The following is a 10,350-nucleotide window of genomic DNA, read 5'->3' on the forward strand; positions in this document are numbered from 1 at the left end:
CCTCTTGTTCTGATGGGACTCAGAAGCATTCCAGACAGAAAAACAGGCTTGAGTCCTCATGAAATACTCATGGGAAGAGCAATGAGGCAGGCATGGGTGCCAGGACATAAGTTGATAAATATATCTGATGACTTAGTACTAGAATACTACAAAGAAATGGCTGACCAAGTGCGTTCTATCTCTCACCAGGTTGGAGAAGACGCCATCACCAGGCAAACAACTCCAGCACACCATCTGATTCCATGTGACTGGGTTGTAATAAAGGAACACACAAGAGAATCTTGCCTAGCTCCGAGGTGGGGAAGGCCAAAACAAGTGATATTGGTCACCACTACAGCAGTAAAATGCAAAGGAATTCCGAATTGGATCCATGCGAGTCACACTAAAAGAGTGACTGAAACTGAAGCTGAAGGTTGTGCAACTGAGGGGTCTCGAGAAAGTGATTCCAAAGTAGTTGATGATGAACAACCGAGCACCAGTCAGGATGAATGGATTCCAGTGATTGACATTCCTGCAGATGTTGTGAGAACTAGAAGCCAAACCTACTTAGATAGACAGAGTAATAGTGAGGATGAGTCAGGAATAGAAGAACGTACTCAGATTACACAAATCAAAGCCAAAAGTAATTCTGAGGAGGAACAGATAAGGAAAGATCAATATACTCAGATATTCCAAATACCTGTCACAGTTCCAGAGTCTGAGAAGGGACAGATAGGTAAAAGGGCAAACGCTCAGGAAGAAGAAGAGCAAGAGATCGAGATACCTGAGCAGGACCAGATAGATGTAGATAAATGTGTTCAGGAAGAAGAAAACAAACCAAATCAAAGTCAATTGCAACACACACCTGAACAAGGCCAGATTAACATCCAGGCAGAAGAAACAGAAGCAAGACCTGGACCAAGTATGATAGAGAGGGATACAGATGACGTAGATACACAATTTGTGCCACAACTGAGTGAGAATAAAAGAACAATCGAAGAAATACAAAGCATAGTGCCAGCTAAAAGACTCAGAAATGGAGATAAGTGGCCTGGTTTTGTCAAGAAACTGAAATTTCGTCTTAAATCAATAAATAAAGAACCAGAGCAAGTAAATGAAATATCAAGTCAAACTGGGCTTTCCGCAGAGCAACCAAAAAGAAAAAGTCCACGTTTGAAAAGACTGAATAATAAGTTCAGAGGCCCTGAATGGACCTATGTCATTCTTGAAGATCTTGACAAAGTAGAGCTGAGCAATGAAGAAGATGATGAACTAATTGATGAACCAACAGACGAAGAAGTAAGACCAACTTGAAATTCACAGGTTGAAATTCTGTGAAAAGGTCTCAAAGAGGGGCTAAGTTTCTTTAATCGAAAAATGGCTGATCATACTGTTAATGGTAAACCGAAAAGAAAATGCATAAAAACATGCTGTAGAATATACACATGTAGTGTAGTAATAATACTCATAGTATGGTTAGGACTGACAGTAGCTGTTCCTTATCTAATGAGTAAAGGTGAAAAGAATGACACTAACATTCATGAGAAAGTAGATGTACCTGAGAAATTAGACATACATGGAAGAATAGATAATGTTAGGCAGCAAAGAGTAGAATTAGAAGCATCAGATGAGGAAGGATTGCATTACGATAAAGTTAGAAATAGAACACACCTGAATGTATTCGCAAATCTGTTAGTACATTATGTAAAGGCAATGGAAATAAGCGATTGCTACGTATGTATGATGCTACCATTGTCTGTAGCAGAAGGCGTCACTTATCATCATTTGTCCCTGACTTATGGTATTTTGTGTAGTATTTTAGCTAGTTTATTTTACAAGAAAGGACCCTTACAATATTATTATTCTAATTTAGATGTGATTTTCTCTGAACTTTCTATTCATAGTAACCTGAATCCTGTACATAATAAAGGTAACATAGCTCGATATATGGGAGAATATTTTCTAACAATTACATTAGATATAGCTGAAGCACACAAGAATAATTTAACATGTATTTTACATGAAGAAGAGAAGACATTTTCAAATTTAGTAGAGAAAAGGAGAGAGCATTTCCAAAGAAAAGCTACAGAACAGAAATGAAAGATAACTAAATGGGCAGAAAATAAAGAATACACCTTGAGTGGCAAAACTCATGCTGCTGGACTCTGAAAAGAAAGGGAAACTCTGTCTCCACAGGGAGAGAACAAGTTATTATAACAATATATTCATTGGTTCTAGTGAATGCGAACACAATTATAAAGTAATTGGGGGTTGGGGTTTCAAAGATGGAACTGAACCGGTGTTTCCTGGAATTTATTATATTTGTGGGAACAAAGCATATTACAAATTGCCTGATTATTGGTATGGGAGTTGCTATTTTGGAATAGTATTCCCAAAGGTATATCATGTAACCTCGTGATTGTCCTCATGTAACGTAACTGGTGCTATGTAAAGCGCTCTGATACCTGATTCGGTTCGGGTCTAGTTCGCGCTATATAAAACTCTGTAAAAAAAAAAAAATTGTAAACAGAATCTCTGGAAGCAATGAAGAAACTAATGGAATAATATGTAGTAAAAGAACTAGTTTAGTAGAAATTGTAGGTGACATATTTAGTGCATTGATACCTTCAGTGGGAGTGGTTTTAAATACTCAAAGAATTTGCAAATTGTCAACAGTAGTGTTTCGTTTATCAACTGACACTGCTGGAGGATTTTTAATGATCAATACTGAACTAGTTGCGGTAAGGTCAATGGTTTTACAAAATTGACTTGCTCATGATAAATTGTTGGCAAAAGAGGGCGGACTCTGCAGAATGTTGAAGGCGCAACATTGTTGCATTTACATACCTGACAAAAGTGTAGATCTGAAAGGGTATGTAAGGAATATTACATATTTAGAAAAGGAACTTAAACCACTGGAGGTTGATAATGCATGGAAGAGATTAACAGATAGACTCTTCTCTATAAGTAGTTGGTTTTCTAACGTAGGGAAAAGTTTTGTAGGCAAAATACTGATGCCAATGGTGGGAATAGCCCTAACGATTTTAGGGATAATAACTTGTTGCAAATGTCGCAAGCATAAAAAGACATATACAGTTAATAAGACAGGAAAGAAAATAAATATTAATGAAATTGAATTAGAAGAATATAATAATGGACATTTGTACAAGAAAGTAACAGATCTCCATATGAAAAATGAAAAGAATATTAACAGAAAGTTTGAAGAAATTGAATTGGGTGAAATGTAAAAGTTGGCATCTGTTTCATTAATTTGTGATGATATAAAATATCATCAAAGAGGGGATTGATGGAGCAAGGTTTCACAAGTAAAGTGACTTGCTCAAACTCAACCTTCTTGAAAATAACATTAATATACTAACTAACATGTTTTGTCTTATTAAAATTGCATTACACGACATTTTAGGCATCTAGGGGAAGCTTGCCAATGTGCTTTTACTAACAATAATCCGCTTGCACTAAAATGGCTGCTGCTACACGGGATTTTCTACTGCGCATGCGTTTGTCATGCCCACGTGATATGCTTGGTGGGAAATTTTCTGCTTCTGCGTAATAGAACTAAGATGGCCGTTGTGTGTCCTAACGTGCAAGAAGCTTGCATCGCTGCTTTGCTAAGCTGTTTGTTTCAACTTAATATTTAATGCAATAGTATAAAATAAAATAATGGGAATAGAGTAGAAAGAAGTGGTATACAGTGCATCCATTTATTCTGTGTCTCTAAAACTGTTTCTTTTCTATTTTTTCATATTACGTATTCTGGGCCTAAATGCTTTGCTGAGCTCCATCTTTGGAGAAACTGTGCCTGCGCAACAAGTCTTGAAGCCACAGAAGCTGTAGCCTTGAAACTAAGCCAAGACGGAAATGGAAGGCGGTGAAGAGTGAACTCCTCGCCTTGCTAGAGGAAGCTGAATTGATTAAAATGTTAAACATAATTATTGATACATTTCACTACCGGGCGGAATAAAAGAACATGGGTAGATAAAGTTATGGGAGGGAACGACTTGAATACATGATTGACAAGTTGCCTCAAAAGAAATATGGTGTGATGGCTACTCCTCGTTCTTATCGAATACAATTGTGGGATTCACACATTTGCAACATTTAGGGATGGTACACTGACCTGAAAAATAGTATAACTAGGGTAGACTTAGTTAGTTAGATTGTCCGACTTGTCCCAATAGCTGACCTGTCACTGACCCAACGCACTTCAATAGGTGATCGAGAGCAGAGTTGCTGGCGGAGCACTCTGTCAGAAGATTTGATAACCCAATCGGGGTTCTGGGAAGGAGATCAATGACCTAATCGGGATTTCGACTGTTAGCTGCACAGAGGGTTTACAATGCTGGCGTTTTGAATTTTAGCTGTGGTGCAAGTCTTAGCCTGTGGTGGTACTGTTTTGGTCCAATTTGGTCCGTATCCTGTCCTGGTTCTGATTTCTGGTTTGCACCTATTCTTACTTGCTGGCACCTGTACTTGGGATTCTTATTCTTTGACTCAGCCTGAGTCCAGGATTGGTCATCACACCGATATAGGTAACTATAAAGTGTGGGTTTGCCATTGTACTGTTTTCCTTTTCTCTTACCCACCCTCTGTTTTAAATGTTTAACAACATTTGCTCTCCAAATTCATTTGCAATGTTTATGTTTAAATCTACATTATACTAAAAGAATAAGAAGTTAATCTGAGTTCATGTTTATAACTTTCCAAAATTTTCTTAGATAAAGATTTAAAAACTTTCCCGAGTTTGTGGTTATTCATGAAATGCTAAATGTTATTATTGCTACCTATTTTCTCTCTAACTCCCTTGATCTTTTAGGACTATAGGTATTGGTGACTTGGATTGGTAAGATAAATGGTATAAAATTCAAATGGTAAAAACCCCAGTTGATTAAGTGTAGGTTTACCTGTTCAATATATACATAGATATAAGGGCCAAGGTGAGTATGTTGAGCAGGTGAGCCTGCGTTCTATCACCATCCTGATTGCACTATCCCGGCGTCAATGTTCCCTCACTCGCCCCTACCTGTAAATAATTGTTCAGGTCTGGAACGTCCTCTCTCATTGACGTTTGGTGTAATGCTGTGTGGTTGCCTGTAGTCCATATCGGGGAGGTACGAAGTATGACTATAAAGCACCCACGGACTGATATGTAAGGTGAATCAACAAATGACACACTATTCTACCTGGTTAGAGACCCCTCCCAGCAGCAGTATTAGGGGTGTACTCACTAGCACAGGTTTCGCACACACAAGCAGCAATCGGTCTCGTTGGTAGCACAAGGTCAGTGTTCACACCAGGTAAGTATTAATTAGTATTGGCAGTCCCTTTCCCCTTCGAATGCAGAAGTAACCCTGGTAATCTCACAAGGTTGCCCACCAAGTTCAAACACAAGAAATCAAATGGCAAAGATGTTTTCCAGAGTTCAAAGACCAGTGGATAAATGCAAGCGTATTTGTCTTGGGTTACCTCCGTAAGTCATGCTGCAGTGTTGCTTGTTCATTTATACAAGTTTCTTCTCTTTGTCTCTTTTTGTTTTGTAGGTGGCGCAAGCAGAGTTCATATTCGAATGAATGCTTGGATGGTCCACTTCCTCCATGATGCCAAAGTACGAGGCTGGTAAAACCTGGGAAGCCGCCCGGTGGAATGTGTTGGAGGCCCGATGGTGTGCGACGAAATCCTCAAGGCAAAGCAACTTCTGGAAGCCGAATGTGTTCTCAAATATGGAAGCCAGACCCAACATGGCTGCTGGATGCCATCACAAGCTCTGCGGCATTTACATGTGCCATAGGAATGAACGGATGCACAAGAGTTGTTTCAGCGATGCTGCAATTGGATTGAGTATAAAATGCAGAAAAACAAAACCAAAGATATAAAACAAAATATGCACATTTGTTAGCCTGATACAGTAACCATGCCTATTGTACAGTGTATATGAATGAATGATCCATTGAACATAAAACTACACTTTGGCATAGTAAATGCCAAACATACATACATTATTGCATACAGGGTTGCTGGTTGCACGTGATAGCAGTGGGTTTTATAGATTGATGAGGACCTATGGCCTGGCACTATGAAGGCTTATGGAATTGGGTTCTGGGTGCTCTGGAGAACCATGAAATTACCCCCGTACAATCCTCCCCCTCAGTATCTATGGGCGGTGGAGGCAAGGTCTTTCTACTTGCAGGGTGATATGGTTTCAAGAGAGAAACATGCAATACTGGGTGTATCTGGTATGAGTCGGGTAGCGTTACCTATACTGCAACCGGATTTATTATCTTGTGTACTGGAAAAGGACCTTTAAATCACAGAAGCAATTTTTTTAACCATTTGAGTTTGAGATTTTTGGTGGACAGCTACACCTAATCTCCTATTGAGTACTGGTGTGCGACGGCGGTCTGCAAATCTTTTATTGGGTTTCTGTGGCTTTGACCAGGTGGTTGTGAGCTTGCTGCCAGATGGTTTGTAAATGGGTATGAATGTAGTGAACTGTGGGGACTGGTGTGGTAATGATTTCGCCCAATTGAATTTCTTTTGGATGGTAACCTTGAGTATAGTAAAATGGAGACATACCTAGTGAGGAGTGTTCAGTGTTGTTATATGCAAATTCAATGGCCCATAAAATATCTCCCTATTCTTCATCACAGTTTAACAATTACGCTATAGGTATTGTTCTAACGTTTGGTTTGTTTGTTCAGTTAAACTATTTGTTTGGGGATAGTAACTTGACAGGCAGACCTCCATGTTTTGAGACTTACATAAGGCTTACCAAAAGTGGGAAATGAATTGGGTGCCACAATCAGAAATTAAATGAAAGCAGCATTTGTAAAGTGCATTGTTACCCGAGAGCATCCCAGCGCTAGTGGCCGACAATCTGACACTTCAAGCAGAATTTAAGGAAAAAGATGAGTTTTTAGTTGTTTGCGGAACTTCATGTAGTTCTGTTTCAGGCGAATGTAGAGGGGGAGATGATTCCTCAGCTTTGCGGCATTGTATGAAAAGAGACGACCTCCACTTCGAACTCTTTTAATTTTCGGGACTATGACCAGTTGCTTGTTTTCAGATCTTAGGGCTCTGTTAGGATGATATGGTTGAATTAATAAGTCACAGTATATGTGCGTCTTTACCTGAGAGTGCTTTATGTGCAATGCACATAGCTTTAAACTGACCTCTCTCATAGATAGGGAGCCAGTGGAGGGTGGCGAGAGCAGGTTTTGCCGAAAGAAGTTTGGGGATATTCATCAGCAGATGTGCTGCACAATTCTGGACCATCTGAAGTCGCTTGAAAGTAGAGGCTGGAGCTCTGAGGTAAAGAGTGTTGGCGTAGTCCAACTTTGACAGGACTAGAGCTTGGACCAGCAGTCTTGTAGCAATGAATGGTAGCAAGGGCAGGATCTTTCTCATCAGTCTCAGCATCCCGTAGCAACTGGCTGCCACCTTTCTTGCTTGTTCTTTTAAATCAAGGTTGCGGTCCAGCCATAGGCCCAGCCTCTTGAACTGTTCCTTCTGGGTAGAAGATGAGAGCATATGGTATGCCATACAGGCACACTACATTGGTCATAAAAACAGAGGGTAGCTCAGAAGCTCTAGGGAGTCTTTTTAGGGGTTTGAAAATATACAATCTGGATAAGTGGTCTATAACTGTCAAGATGGCAGTATAACCAGATTTGGTTGGTGGTAATTGCACTATAAAATCTAGAGAAACCATGTGTGACAGGATCTCAGTGGAATGGGAATGGGTTGTAATAGTCTGCTAGGGGCTTTGTGAGAAATCTTGTTTGGGCACAAATTACGCAAGTTTCCACATATCTTTATATGTCATCAAACACGGAGGGCCACCAGAATTGACGTTTGGCTGGCTGATAGGTTTTTTGGATCCCACGTTGAGCAAAAAGGGGTGTAACATGACTACGTTTCATAGCGGTAAGCTTTAACTCTGGACTAGGTATGGATGTTTTGTGTCAAAGGTAGACCGTTTTGAAAGGTTAGAGTTGGGTACAAATGCGTTTTTGACTGAGTTTCACATTTTATGTAATCTAGAAAGTTCTCAGTATATATGCCTGCTTGAAAGCAGACAGGAGAAAGGATTGGTTGAGGTTAAATTTCTCGCATGAGTCCTCGTTCCCAATCTGAAACATGGCATCCGCCTTGGAATTGGCCTTACCAAGTCCATAAGTTATTATGAATTTGTAGTTGTTAAAAAACATTGTCCATTGTAGTTGTCGGGCTGACAGAGCTTTCACAGAATGTAAACATTATAAATTGCAATGATATGTGTAGATCGTGACTGGGTGTCAGGTTCCTAACAAGTAATGTTGCCATTCTCCAAACACTGCTTTTATGGCTAGCAACTCCCCTAGGGGATAATTTGTCTCTGCTGGCAGGAGCTTTCTAGAGTAATAGGCAACGGGATGTGTTTGTCCAGTTTCAAAGTGTCTCTGGGACAGAATCCCCCCACTTGCATATTGAGAAGTATCCGTCTCTGCAATGAAAGGGTGGGCTGGATCTGGATGCATCAGTATGGGCGTTATTGTGAACTTGGTTTTTAGTTCCTGAAATGCTTTTCCAGCTAATAAATCCCACTTGTATTTGTGTTTAGATCTCTTGTCAAAATTGGCAATGCCAAGGAAACTTTGGATTTATTTTAGGGAAGTTGGGCTAGGCCAGTTTATAACTGCTTCCACCTTTTTAGGGTCCATTTCTATCCTTTCGGGGCTGAGAATATAGCCAAGGAATTCAACTTGGGTTATGTGGAATGGGTTTTTCTCTAATTTGAGATAGAGGGACTGTCGCTTAAGTTGTTGGAGAATGGCCCTTACTTATTTTACATGCTCAGGCATATTTTTGTAATAGATTAGGATATCATCAATATACAATATGCAGCAGATGTCCAGGAAATCCAAAATGTAAAACTGAAATGCTGCGGGAGCATTGCAGAGTCTGAAAAGCATGACCTGTTAGTCATAAAGATCAAATGTTGTTCTAAATGCGGTCTTCCAATTTGTCACCCTTTTAGACTTGCATCAGATTGTATTCCCCAAACAGGTCCAACTTGTTGTAGATGGGTGTATCTTTCACCTGGTCTAGTAAGGTGGGGGTCAATGTTAAGAAATAGCAGTTGTTAATGGTCACATTGTTTACTGCATGGTAATCAATGCATATTCTGAGCTCCCTGCCCTTCTTGAGACAAAGAACAAGGGCAATGACACCCAGGACTTAGAATGTCACATGAACCCATTAGCTAAGTATTAATCAAGGTAGGCAATCATTCTCCTTCTCTTTGAGTGCATATATACAATGGCACAGGATTGTATCTCCTGACACTAGGTCTATCCTGCAGTCATAGTCTCTATGTGGTGGCAGGATGTTATCCTTTTGTTTATCAAAGACTTGAAGTAAGTTGAAGTATTCTTCTGGAACCCCTTCCATTGCAAAAACGCAGTTCACCTGCATTGGGAAGTCATGACGCTAAATCATGTAGTTGATAATGGGGATTTGAAAGCAGGAGTTAGTGCAGCAACCTGGAGGGAATGGCTGTATCTTTTCTGCCAGTCAATTTAAGGGTTGTGATGATGGGTCAACCAAGGAATACCCAGGATTAGTTGAAACTGTGAAGTGTCTATAATGTCAAAGATTATGTGTTCAGATTGTGAGTTACTGCATGTCATTAAAAGGGAGTCAGTCTGGAACTGGATTAGTTCTGAAGTAAACTCCTTTCCATCAACTGCCCTAACTAGTTCAGGCCTTTCTTAGGGAACTTCTGAATTCCTAGATTGTGGAGAAAGCTGGTGTCTATAAAATTGCCAGTGGTGCCATAATCTATGAGGGTATCCACTGACCATGAGTGTTGCAATCCTGTGGTAAGATGCATAGAGATACTAAGATTATGGAGAGTGGTACCCTAGAGTGGTTTAGAGGCCAAACTTGAAAACAGACCTGGCAGATTGACCTCACCCTCTACGGAGTATGCTAGTTTTGCACCTGTTTGGTAGTCACTGCAGAACCGAAGGTGATGCTCGGTTAATCTGTCCTGGGTTTGGTAAGACGAGTAGGACACTCTTTAATGAAGTGCCCTGACTTCCCTCAGTAAAGACACTGGTTACGTTTTCTTCACTTTTCCTTTTCCGCTTTTCTGAGTGGCCCTCTTGTATTTACCCTTTGCATTGGTTTGGATGTATCGACTTTACTAAGGGTTTCACTGTTTTCTTCCCCTTTTCCCCTTTACTTTCAGATAATCAATGCTTTAACTTCACAACAAGGTCAATAAATTCAGCACAATTCTCTGATGTGTCTAAGATTTGGGATAACAAATCTTTTACTTTGTCCTTGGGTCCCATATAAAATAAGGAGACA

Source organism: Lissotriton helveticus, chromosome 9 (assembly GCF_964261635.1).
Source record: "Lissotriton helveticus chromosome 9, aLisHel1.1, whole genome shotgun sequence".
Classification (NCBI taxonomy): domain Eukaryota; kingdom Metazoa; phylum Chordata; class Amphibia; order Caudata; family Salamandridae; genus Lissotriton; species Lissotriton helveticus.